Below are 13,860 nucleotides of genomic sequence, written 5' to 3' on the forward strand. Positions count from 1 at the left end.
CGATTAAGTCAGGGATCAGTCCATTCGAGGGACTTGATCACGCCTCGCCCGAGCCTAGCTTCGGACAAGGGCAGCCGACCCCGGAGGATTTCCGTCTCGCCCGAGGCCCCCTCCAGCGGCGAACATATTTCCGGCTCGCCCGAGGCCCTGTCTTCGCCAAGAAGCAACCCTGACCAAATCGCCGCACGGACCGACCAAATCGTAGGAGCATTTAATGCAAAGGTGGTCTGACACCTTTATCATGACGCGCGCCCCCCAGCCGGCAGAGCCGAAGTGACCGCCGTCACTTTGTCGCTCCACTGACCGGCCTGACAGAAGGAAAGTGCCGCCTGCGCCACTCCGACTGCGGTGCCACTTGACAGAGTGAGACTGACAGGCAGTCAGGCCCGGCCGAAGGCACCATAGGAATCTCCGCTTCGCCCGACCCAGGGCTCGGACTCGGGCTAAGTCCCGGAAGACGGCGAACTCCGCTCCGCCCGACCCAGGGCTCGGACTCGGGCTCAGCCCCAGAAGACGGCGTACTCCGCTCCGCCCGACCCAGGGCTCGGACTCGGGCTAAGTCCCGGAAGACGACGAACTCCGCTCCGCCTGACCCAGGGCTTGGACTCGGGCTAAGTCCTAGAAGACGACGAACTCCGCTTCGCCCGACCCAGGGCTCGGACTCGGTCTAAGTCCCGGAAGACGACGAACTCCGCTCCGCCCGACCCAGGGCTCGGACTCGGGCTCAGTCCCAGAAGACGACGAACTCCGCTTCGCCCGACCCCAGGGCACGGACTCCGCCCTGGCCTCAGCCGACGGCCTCCGCCTCGCCCGACCCAGGGGCTCGGACTCGACCTCGGCCACGGAAGACAGACTCGACCTCGGCTTCGGAGGAGCTTCCACATCGCCCAGCCTAGGGCGCAGACCAGCCACGTCGACAGGAGGCGCCATCATCACCCTACCCCGAGCTGACTCGGGCCGCAGGGAACAAGACCGGCGTCCCATCTAGCTCGCTCCGCCAGATAGGCAATGATGGCGCCCCACATACTCTGTGACGACGGCGGCTCTCAGCCCCCTTACGGAAGCAAGAGGACGTCATCAAGGACTTAACCGCTCCGACAGCTGTCCCTCCGCCACGCTCCATCGCTCCTCCGACGGCCACGACATCACACCAGCTGGGTGCCAAAATCTCTCCAGCTGCCACGACGACATGTACTTAGGGCGCTAGCTCTCCTCCGCTAGACACGTAGCACTCTTCTATACCCCCCATTGTACACCTGGATCCTCTCCTTACGCCTGTAAAAGGAAGGACCAGGGCCCTCTTAGAGAGGGTTGGCCGCGCGGGGACGAGGACGAGACAGACGCTCGCTTGAGGCCGCTCACTCCCTCTCCCGCGTGGACGCTTGTAACCCCCTACTGCAAGCGCACCCGACCTGGGCGCGGGACGAACACGAAGGCCGCGGGATTCCCACCTCTCTCACGCTGGTCTCCGGCCGCCTCGCTTTCCCCCCTTCGCGCTCGCCCTCACGCTCGACCCATCTGGGCTGGGGCACGCGGCGACATTCACTCGTCGGCTCAGGGACCCCCCGGTCTCGAAACGCTGACAGTTGGCGCGCCAGGTAGCCTCCAGCAACCTCTCCAACCCGGGACGGTGCTCCGTTTCGGGAGTCTTGAGTTCATGTCCCTCGACGGCAGCTACGACATGATACTCATTCCACCGCTGGGCAACAGCGGCAATGGCGGCCGACAGTCCGCCCGCCGGCGGCGGAATCGACGACGTCTTCTCCGCGTGGTGGAAGAACAACCTTCGAGCTCATCCCGCCCTCTTCCCCGCCGAAGGAGGGGAAGGCGGGGCAACCAAGGCCAAGCAGGAGGCAGCGCCTCGTCGGCTGTCGAGCGAGTCGACAGCGCCAGCACCCCAACGGTGGGCGCGCCGGGTATCGACTTCGCGCTTGAGACGAAGACGAGCACCGTCTCCCCGCGACACGCCAATCCCGAGCAAGCGGACGACGCCAGCACGCTCGCGAAAGGCTTGCTGGGCGTCACCCTCGTACCTGAGACGACGGTGCATTCAGTCCCCGACGTGACTTCATCACCGCCCGTCGACCAAGAGGTACCGACCGATTCTCATCCCACGTCATTTGGGTTCAGCCTCAACCCGCCTAGCGGCTTCGCTTTGGCGGGTGCTCTTGTAGAGGCGAGTCCAAACCCTCTGGGGTTTCGCATGCGGTCACCTTGGGACCGGCTGACGGACGTCTCGACCTACGGGCCCTCCGGGTCCGAGGAAGACGACGAGCCCAGCTTCTGTTGGGATTTCTCTGGACTTGGCAACCCCAGTGCCGTGCGGGACTTCATGACCGCATGTGACTACTGCCTCTCCGACTGTTCCGACGGTAGCCGTAGCCTCGGCGACGAGGACTGCGGCCCAAGTCGCGAATGCTTCCACGACGATCTAGGGGGTCCCTCCGAAGGCAACCATCTCGGCATGCCGGAGGACGGTGATCTCCCTAGGCCGGTGCCTCGCGTTGACATCCCACGGGAGCTAGCTGTGGTCCCTGTTCAGGCGGGGGGCCATGACCCACAGCTCGAGCAAATCCACGGGGTGCAGGCCAGGCTCGACGAGGGAGCAGGAGCGCTTGAGCCGATCCGCCGGGACGTCGGGCAGGCATGGGCGGGCCAGCCTCCGGCCGGAGAAATACGTCATCTACCCCAGGGCTTCCAGCACTGCATCGCCGACGACGTCAGGGTCAGGCCACCACCCGCATCTAGTGGGGTCGGCCAGAGCCTGGCTGCAGCGGCAATGCTCCTCCGCGCGATGCCGGAGCCATCAACCACCGAGTGGCGGCGAATCCAGGGAGAGCTCAAGAATCTTCTGGAAGGCGCCGCGGTCCGACGGGCCGAGACCTCCGCCTCCCGAAGGCAGGGGTACCCCTCGGAACCTCATGCCGCGACTTCCCGATTCATGCGGGAAGCCTCAGTCTACACCGGGCGCACGCGCAACACCGCGCCTGCGGCCCCGGGTCGCCTCGGCAACGAGCACCATCACCGCGATCGTCGGGCCCACCTCGACGAGAGGGTGCGCCGAGGCTACCACCCCAGGCGTGGGGGACGCTACGACAGCGGGGAGGATCGGAGTCCCTCGCCCGAACCACCCGGTCCGTAGGCCTTCAGCCGGGCCATCCGGCGGGCGCCGTTCCCGACCCCCGACTACTATCACAAAGTACTCGGGGGAGACGAGACCGGAACTGTGGCTCGCGGACTACCATCTGGCTTGCCAGCTGGGTGGAACGGACGATGACAACCTCATCATCCGCAACCTCCCCCTGTTCCTCTCCGACACCGCTCGCGCCTGGTTGGAGCACCTGCCTCCGGGGCAGATCTCCAACTGGGATGACCTGGTCCAAGCTTTCGCCGGTAATTTCCAGGGCACGTACGTGCGCCTCGGGAATTCCTGGGACCTCCGAAGCTGCCGACAACAGCTGGGAGAGTCTCTCCGGGACTACATCCGGTGATTCTCGAGGCAGCGCTCCGAGCTGCCCAACATCACCGACTCGGATGTCATCGGCGCGTTCCTCGCTGGCACCACCTGCCGCGACCTGGTGGGCAAGCTGGGTCGCAAGACCCCCACCAGGGCGAGCGAGCTGATGGACATCGCCACCAAGTTCGCCTCTGGCCAGGAGGCGGTCGAGGCTATCTTCCGAAAGGACAAGCAGCCCCAGGGCCGCCCATCGGAAGATGCCCCCGAGGCGTCAACTCAGCGCGGCCGCCGAGTACAAGAACCCTCGGAAGCCCCCCGGAGGTGCCAACCTCTTCGACAAGATGCTCAAGGAGCCGTGCCCCTATCATCAGGGGCCCGTCAAGCACACCGTTGAGGAGTGCGTCATGCTTCGGCGCCACTTCCACAGGGTCGGGCCACCCGCGGAGGGTGGCAGGGCCCGCGACGACGACAAGAAGGAAGATCACCAGGCAGGAGAATTCCCCGAGGTCCGCGACTGCTTCATGATCTACGGTGGGCAAGCAGCGAATGCCTCGGCTCGGCACCGCTAGCAAGAGCGCCAGGAGGTCTGCTCGGTGAAGGTGGCGGCGCCAGTCTATCTAGACTGGTCCGACAAGCCCATCACCTTCGACCAAGCCGACCACCCCGACCATGTGCCGAGCCCGGGGAAATACCCGCTCGTCGTCGACCCCGTCATCGGCAACGTCAGGCTCACTAAGGTCCTCATGGACGGAGGCAGCAGCCTCAACATCATCTACGCCGAGACCCTCGGGCTCCTGCATGTCGATCCGTCCTCCATCCGGGCAGGCGCTGTGCCCTTCCATGGGATCATTCCCGGGAAGCGCGTCCATCCCCTCGGACAACTCGACCTTCCCGTCTGCTTCGGAACACCCTCCAACTTCCGAAGGGAGACCCTGACGTACGAGGTGGTCGGGTTCTGAGGAACCTACCATGCGGTGCTGGGAAGACCATGCTACGCGAAGTTCATGGCCGTCCCCAACTACACCTACCTGAAGCTCAAGATGCCGGGCCCCAATGGGGTCATCACCGTCGGCCCCACGTACAAACACGCGTTCGAATGCGACGTGAAGTGCGTGGAGTACGCCGAGGCCCTCGCCGAGTCCGAGGCCCTCATCGCCGACCTGGAGAGCCTCTCTAAGGAGGTGCCAGACGTGAAGCGACATGCCGGCAACTTTGAGCCAGCGGAGACGGTTAAGTCCGTCCCCCTCGACCTCAGCGGCGACGCCTCCAAGCAGATCTGGATCGGCTCCGGGCTCGAACCCAAATAGGAAGCAGTGCTCGTCGACTTTCTCCGCGCGAACGCCGACGTCTTCGCGTGGAGTCCCTCGGACATGCCCGGCATACCGAGGGATGTCGCCGAGCACTCGATGGACATCCGAGCCGGAGCCCGACCCGTCAAGCAACCTCTGCGCCGATTCGACGAGGAGAAGCGCAGAGCCATAGGCGAGGAGATCCACAAGCTAATGGCGGCGGGCTTCATCAAAGAGGTATTCCATCCCGAATGGCTTGCCAACCCTGTGCTTGTGAGAAAGAAAGGGGGGAAATGGCGGATGTGTGTAGACTACACTAGTCTAAACAAAGCATGTCCGAAGGTTCCCTACCCTCTGCCTCGCATCGATCAAATCGTGGATTCCACTGCTGGGTGCGAAACCCTGTCTTTCCTCGATGCCTACTCAGGGTATCACCAAATCAGGATGAAAGAGTCCGACCAGCTCGCGACTTCTTTCATCACACCCTTCGGCATGTACTGCTATGTCACCATGCCGTTCGGTTTGAGGAATGCGGGTGCGACGTACCAGCGGTGCATGAACCATGTGTTCGGCGAACACATCGGCCGCACGGTCGAGGCCTATGTCGATGACATCGTAGTCAAGACGAGGAAAGCCTCCGACCTCCTTTCCGACCTTGAAGTGACATTCCGATGTCTCAAGGCGAAAGGCGTCAAACTCAATCCCGAGAAGTGTGTCTTCGGGGTACCCCGAGGCATGCTCTTGGGGTTCATCGTCTCCGAGCGGGGCATCGAAGCCAACCCGGAGAAGATCGTAGCCATCACCAGCATGGGGCCCATCAAGGACTTGAAAGGCGTACAGAGGGTCATGGGATGTCTCGCGGCTCTGAGCCGCTTCATCTCACGCCTCGGCGAAAGAGGTCTGCCTCTGTACCGCCTGTTGAGGAAGGCCGAGTGCTTCACTTGGACCCCTGAGGCCGAGGAAGCCCTCGGGAACCTAAAGGCGCTCCTCACGAAGGCGCCTATCTTGGTGCCCCCAGCTGCCGGAGAAGCCCTCTTGGTCTACGTCGCCGCGACCACTCAGGTGGTTAGCGCCGCGATTGTGGTCGAGAGGCAAGAAGAGGGGCATGCATTGCCCGTTCAGAGGCCAGTTTACTTCGTCAGCGAGGTACTGTCCGAAACCAAGATCCGCTACCCACAAGTTCAGAAGCTGCTGTATGCGGTGATCCTGACACGGCGGAAGTTACGACACTACTTCGAGTCTCATCCGGTAACTGTGGTGTCATCCTTCCCCCTGGGGGAGATCATCCAGTGCCGAGAGGCCTCGGGTAGGATTGCAAAGTGGGCGGTGGAAATCATGGGCGAGACAATCTCGTTCGCCCCTTGGAAGGCCATCAAGTCCCAGGTCTTGGCGGACTTCGTGGCTGAATGGGTCGACACCCAGCTACCGACGGCTCCGATCCAACCAGAGCTCTAGACCATGTTTTTCGACGGGTCGTTGATGAAGACGGGAGCCGACGCAGGCCTACTCTTCATCTCGCCCCTCGGGAAGCACATACGCTATGTGCTACGCCTCCATTTCCCGGCATCCAACAATGTGGCTGAGTACGAAGCTCTGGTCAACGAATTGTGGATCGCCATCGAGCTAGGGGTCCGACGCCTCGACGCTCGCGGTGACTCGCAGCTCGTCATCGACCAAGTCACGAAGAACTCCCACTGCCGCGATCCGAAGATGGAGGCCTACTGCGATGAGGTTCGGCGCCTGGAAGACAAGTTCTACGGGCTCGAGCTCAACCACATCGCTCGGCGCTACAACGAGACTGCGGACGAGCTGGCTAAAATAGCCTCGGGGCGAACAACGGTTCCCCCGGACGTCTTCTCCCGGGATCTGCATCAACCCTCCGTCAAGATCGACGACACGCCCGAGCCTGAGGCACCCTCGGCTCGGACTGAGGTACCCTCGGCCTAGCCCGAGGTACCCTCGGCACAGCTCGAGGCACCCTTGGCTCGGCCCGAGGCACCCTCGGCTCGGCCCGAGGCGGCCTCGGTTCAGTCCGAGGTACCCTCGGCCCCCGAGGGCGAGACGCTGCATGTCGAGGGGGAGCAATGCGGGGTCACGCCTAACCAAAACTAGCAGACCCCGTACCTGCAATATCTCCACCGAGGAGAGCTACCCCTCGACCGAGCCGAGGCTCGGCGGGTGGCGCGGTGCGCCAAGTCGTTCGTCTTGCTAGGTGATGAGAAGTGAAGACAACGCGCCCGTGTTCCGTTCCTCGAACGGCTCGCGCACGCGCAACGGCCGCCCCGCCAACCACTCGCCCCGTCGCATTAACTCCGCGGCGGGACAGGCGGCGCCTTGGGCAGGAGAAACGGGCGACGCTTCGCCTTCGCCATAATGACCGCGTCAAAAAAGGTACGCCGCGTCGTTTGATTTCATATACTTTTCCTTTTCCTCTTTCTCTCTCTTGCAGCAGGGACCGGGAAAGGGGGATACCCCAAAAAGGATCCTTCCCCGTGAAGGAACCAGGCTCCGAGCCTCCCTACTAATCAGAGGTTCGAAGGCTGGCCCCTCGGACGGGTTCGACAGCCGCCTCAGATCACGTGGGCCCTACACCCACTACTGGTCAGAGGTTCGAAGGCCGGCCCCTCGGAAGGGTTCAACGACCGCCTCAGGCTACTCGGGCTCCACGCCCACTACTGATCAGGGGTTCGAAGGCTGGCCCCCGAAGGGTTCACAGTCGCCTCAGACACAGAGCGAGGGATGACCATGGGTACGTTCGATACATAACCAAGGCTCGGGCTGCGCTCCCGAGGTACCCTAGGACATTTCCGAGACCAGCGGGAACGATCTTGTAACGGAATCCCATCAGAGGGAGGCATCGAGCCCTCGGACCCCGTCGCCAGGGGACCGGGTCCGGCAGATCACCCGCAGGTACTTTTGGGCGTGCCTCCGGGCCCCTAGCCGACCCCTAACGAATGGGGCACGGACGTCCACTCAGATTACCCGCCTGCAGCTCACCGGAGACACCATGTTCGGCGCCCATCGAGGGCAACATGGCGCTTTCCCCCCCTCCTCCTTGCGGAAAGGCGACGCAGGGGCGTATATAAAAAAGACGAGTCTGTCCCTGATCGCCCTCTCGCCTTGTGCAGAGGCTCGGGGGCTGCTCTCGCAAACCCGGCTCCGGCCGAACCATTGACAGCGTCAACATACCAGCCCGAGAACTTGAGACCCGACCGTACACCCGGGCTACGGCCAGCTCGCATGAGGGAACGACCAGACCAGCCGAAGCATTATGCGAGGCATTAAGACCTTGAAGGAGTGAAACCACTCCTCCGAGGCCTCGGGGGCTACACCCGGCGGGTGCGCTCTCGTGCACCCACCGGAACAAAACGCAACCGAGAAAGGCTGGTCCCCTTGCAAAAAAGTGCGACAAAAGCCTCCAAGCGAGTGCTAACACTCCCTTCGAGGCTCGGGGGCTACTGTCGGGGACCATAATTAGGGGTACCCCCAAGGCCGAGGCCCCCCTCCAGCGGCGAACATATTTCCGGCTCGCCCGAGGCCCCCCTCCAGCGGCGAACATATTTCCGGCTCGCCCGAGGCCCTGTCTTCGCCAAGAAGCAACCCTGACCAAATCGCCGCACCGACCAACCAAATCGCAGGAGCATTTAATGCAAAGGTGGCCTGACACCTTTATCCTGACGCGCGCCCCCCAGCCGGCAGAGCCAAAGTGACCGCCGTCACTTCGCCGCTCCACTGACCGGCCTGACAGAAGGACAGCGCCGCCTGCGCCACTCCGACTGCGGTGCCACTTGACAGAGTGAGACTGACAGGCAGTCAGGCCCGGCCGAAGGCACCATAGGAAGCTCCGCTTTGCCCGACCTAGGGCTCGGACTCGGGCTAAGTCCCGGAAGACGACAAACTCCGCTCCGCCCGACCCAGGGCTCGGACTCGGGCTTAGCCCCAGAAGACGGCGAACTCCGCACCGCCCGACCCAGGGCTCGGACTCGGGCTAAGTCCCGGAAGACGACGAACTCCGCTCCGCCCGACCCAGGGCTCGGACTCGGGCTAAGTCCCAGAAGACGACGAACTCCGCTCCGCCCGACCCAGGGCTCGGACTCGGGCTAAGTCCCGGAAGACGACGAACTCCGCTCCACCCGACCCAGGGCTCGGACTCGGGCTCAGCCCCAGAAGATGACGAACTCCGCTTCGCCCGACCCCAGGGCACGGACTCCGCCCTGGCCTCAGCCGACGGCCTCCGCCTCGCCCGACCCAGGGGCTCGGACTCGACCTCGGCCACGGAAGACAGACTCGACCTCGGCTTCGGAGGAGCTTCCACATCGCCCAGCCTAGGGCGCAGACCAACCACGTCGACAGGAGGCGCCATCATCACCCTACCCCGAGCTGACTCGGGCCGCAGGGAACAAGACCAGCGTCCCATCTGGCTCGCTCCGCCAGATAGGCAATGATGGCGCCCCGCATACTCTGTGACGACGGCGGCTCTCAGCCCCCTTACGGAAGCAAAAGGACGTCAGCAAGGACTCAACCGCTCCGACAGCTGTCCCTCCGCCAGGCTCCATCGCTCCTCCGACGGCCACGACATCACACCAGTTGGGTGCCAAAATCTCTCCGGCTGCCACGACGGCATGTACTTAGGGCGCTAGCTCTCCTCCGCTAGACACGTAGCACTCTGCTATACCCCCCATTGTACACCTGGATCCTCTCCTTACGCCTGTAAAAGGAAGGACCAGGGCCCTCTTAGAGAGGGTTGGCCGCGCGGGGACGAGGACGAGACAGGCGCTCGCTTGAGGCCGCTCGCTCCCTCTCCCGCGTGGACGCTTGTAACCCCCTACTGCAAGCGCACCGGACCTGGGCGCGGGACGAACACGAAGGCCGCGGGATTCCCACCTCTCTCACGCCGGTCTCCGGCCGCCTCGCTTTCCCCACTTCACGCTCGCCCTCGCGCTCGACCCATCTGGGCTGGGGCACGCGACGACATTCACTCGTCGGCTCAGGGACCCCCCGGTCTCGAAACGCCGACAAAAATAATTAGACCTTAGTGTTCGTCTTATTCACTGATATCACATGCTTAAATCCGTACTGGTTGTCAAGCGGAATATAAACACCTGGGGTGTTACAAGCCTCAACTCCGGTGACTTCACCGCCACGGAGAAGAGCGGCACCGCCCGCAGCCGTCTGTTTCCCCGATCTGATCCCCTCCGTCCGATTCAGATCGAACGGCTCGGACCGCGGGTACCGCTTCGCGCACGTGCGCCTGACGCCCTGTCCCGCCTGTCAGCGCCGCCCGCAGCCGCAAATCCTTCCCAGTCTGATTTCCCCCGTCCGATCTTGATCGAACGGCTCGGACCCCCTCGAACCCCCTCGGACCCCCCGTCCGATCTTGATCGAACGGCTCGGACTCCCTCGGATCCCTGCAGCCGTCTGTTTCCCCTCTGGCACTGGGCCCGCTCGATCAGCGCGCTCTACCCCTCTATCGCTGTCACTCCATGTCCCGCCTGTCAGCGCTCGCCCGCCCGCGCGCGCGCCCTCGGCCGCAGATCTAATCTTGGCCGTCGGTTTCTGATCCGACGGTTAGATTCACCCGATACCCCTTCGCGTGGTAGTTTTCTTAAAGAGACCCTCGGTTTATTGGAAATCAACCCGCCGTCCCTGGTTTTCGTGCGCAGGCCCCTGTAATCTTGCAGATTTAGCCCTAAACTTTTAAATACTCACAGAATTAGACCAAATTTCATATTTTGAATTCCCAAACTTGTTTATTTCATCTTTGTTCTAAATTTTAGGCCACCATAAAATAAATTGACCTATGATTATGTACTTGTAAATAACACTTTGGGAAATAATAATCTATTTTCAAATAAAGTTAATGTATGTTATAGTTTATGTTATACTTTAAATTCATTATCCCTTAGGTAGTATTGTGTCCTTTTAAGATGTGTTCCAATGTTTGTACATGTTTGGTGTGATGTTCGTTTGTACTTTCCAAATGTATTGAATGCATGCTCGCTTTATTTAGACAACGAGCAGTCCGAGGTTCCTGAGCGTGTTGTTGGAGACCTCCCTGAGCAACAACCTGGTGAAGGCAAGTGTCCTCTGACCCATTATGTCCTACATACTTTATAATTCACTGTCCCGCATTACTTTATGAAACCTAAGGATTGACTTGTTTGTATTCACTTATCCTTGTTTACCTTTTTGGGTTATCATGGTTAGCATGTTGCTATTTCCTTAACTTAATCAATGAAGATGATGTGAACATTTATGATACGATACTGTTATCCTGATTATGTGGATGATCTTGTGGTACCATAGGGGGCTCAGGCCTTTTTCCTGAGTACCTCTCCGTAAGGACCTGTTCGCATGGAGTGACCGCCTGGGATAATAGTACAACCATGAGGGTCGAATGGGATGCCCTTAGCTGATTAATTTGATGAACCTAGGGGTGTAGTTGGCTTTGCCGGAGGGCCGTCAATGAGGGATGGGTCGTAGTGCTCGCTCTGCCAAGGTTGGGGTGAAGAGGTTCTTTTGATTTGGTTTTGTTAGTCACCCACCTTGGGGAGGTGTACTGCGTTTGTACGACTGGCAAAACCTAACGAGCAGCTATGCACCAGGGGAGTCTTTGTAAAGGCTACATAGTGTATCCCTAGCCATTCACCTTGGTAGTGAAGATCGGGTCTGTACAACCCAGGCTGGAAAGGGATCACAACTTGTGGGTAAAGTGTACAACCTCTGCAGAGTGTTAAAAAATTGGTATATCAGCAGAGCTCACGGTTAAGAGCAGCCTTGGGATCATCTTTGATTAGAAGAACTTTGGATACTTTTATGATGATGGTTAATAATGATGTTATAAAATCTGATCTCTGGTATTTCCTCTTTTGAGGAGGTACTTTTGGTTAATAACTGGGTTTATTACTAAAACTTGGCTCTACTAACAATAATAAATATTTGACCAACCAAAAGCAACCGCTTAACCTCAACTCCACATACAGCTAGTCCCCTTTAGCCAAACGGGACATTTGCTGAGTACGTTGATGTGTACTCACCCTTGCTTTACACACCACCCCACCCCAGGTTGTCCCTAGTGTACCCAATGCTCAGAAGGTGTTGCTAGCAACATGGAAGATTTCGAGGAGTTCCAGAAATATGATGAGTTCTAGTTCTTTCTTAGTGGCAAACCCGCAATCAGCTGCCTGTGTAAGCTTATCATATACGTTTCGTATTTCCGCACTTTGATAATTATGTTGAACAATGGCTATGTAATAGACTCTGTGGATGGCTTGGACATCTTGATGTAATAAAGTACCTTTCCGCTATCTATTTCGAGCACTGTGTGATGATGTCCAATTATGTAATCACTGTGTACGTGAGTTTCTGATCCTGGCACATACATGGTTTGCATTCGGTTTACCTTCGAAAACCAGGTGTGACAGTTGCGGCAGTGATCGGACGTAGGTGGTCGGTCCTTTCTTGCATGCGGGTGGGGAAGGTCCTATGGCGGTGATCACCTTTGCTGGTGAGGTAGAGCTCCGAGGAAAAGCTCGGGGAGCTTCACAAAGCCTTGTTGAAGTGCTTCGTGTGCTCTAATTTGGCAATGGCGGCATGGGATGGCCAGTCCACGCTCATCCGTGGATGGATGTCGAGCGACGGACGAAAATGATCCTCACTTGTGTAGTAGAGCTCAGGCGAGCGAGTCTCAGAGCTCTGGGAGATGCAGGGAAGCTTTTGGTCGGCTGAGTTTGTGGGGGAGCGATTGTGGGGGGCTTGGCCACGCGAATAGGGGTTCGGAAACAATGGCGAGCAACGGAGCCCACTTTGCTCGGGTGATCACCAGTGAGCAAGGCTTGAGCAGAGTTGCAGAGAGTCAGGGCATTTAACCAAGCCCGCAGGGTGCTTAAATAAGCGTGGGCATGGGCGCGACACTGTGATGTCCGGCAGTGCGCGATGGCTTGAGCAAGCTCGACCAGTGCGTGCTCGAGCATGTCAGCCCGGACCGAACACCAAGCGGCTTTGCTTGTGCCGCTGTTCTAAGTCATGTGGTCACTTGTGTTGGCCCGATATTGCTTTGGTCACTACACCAAAGTTGTTCCCTTCCCTTAAGCTAGCTTCTTTGTGAGGTCATCGAAAGATTTTGGTTAAGGGTGCAAGAGATATGGAGCATGGGAAAATGATACATCTCCCTGCTTGAAACCGAGGCAAAACTAGTGATTTGTCTTGTCAAGGATTTGATCTTGAGCCCTCCTTTCACCAGGAGCTAGATTAGATATTTAGGCACAACTTTGTTAATGGAGTCATTAGGTTTGAGTTTTAATTCCCCATGAACATGTGTGATCTTTGCTAGAGGGTCAGTTTTAGAATTAGGAAAATCCTGATTTTTCTTTCTCTCCTCATTCCTTTTTGCCATGATTTTGATTTTGCTAAATCTTTTTGGTGCCTTACCCTTAATGACTTTGTTAGTCAGTTAGTAAACTACAACTTTTATTAATGGTCCATCTTATGATGAGGTGATCTAAGTAGTTTTCTTACTCATTTCCTTTTTGGTGCTCCTTTTGCTCTTAAGGGGTGTATGTTCTTAGGGTTTGGTCAATTTCGCCTTTTTGATTAGTGTGAGATGGTTAAGGTAGACCCTCTAGGATGGCTAGCAACTAATTACGGTCTTAAACCATGAGTGTGGTGACTTTTGCCCTAAGTGACTCACATGTGATACTGGGTCAAGGGTGTGGGATGGATTAACCCCCTTTAGCTAACACCTGAGGTGATACAAAAAAGGTGGAGAAAAACGAATTTTATAAGAAAAACAAAGGTGGGGCTCACAGCGGTAAGGAATGGTACTCAGACTGTAGCTCCTTGACTTCAACGATGAGGGACTTGCCACCATTGCCTTTGACAAGTCATCCCTATTTCCCAACGAATGACATACATACTTAATGGTTAAGGAGAGAAAGCTATATCCTAGAAATACGAAAAAATATACTTCCATTGGTGACGAAGAATCTAATGATGATGAGGATGATATTAGCATGCTGTTTAACGGCCTTGATAGGACACAAGTTGATAAATTAATGAATTAATTGATTCCCTCAATGAGAAGGATAGGCTTTTGGAAAAACATGATCTTATTTA

This window comes from Zea mays, chromosome 1 (genome assembly GCF_902167145.1).
Source record: "Zea mays cultivar B73 chromosome 1, Zm-B73-REFERENCE-NAM-5.0, whole genome shotgun sequence".
NCBI lineage: Eukaryota > Viridiplantae > Streptophyta > Magnoliopsida > Poales > Poaceae > Zea > Zea mays.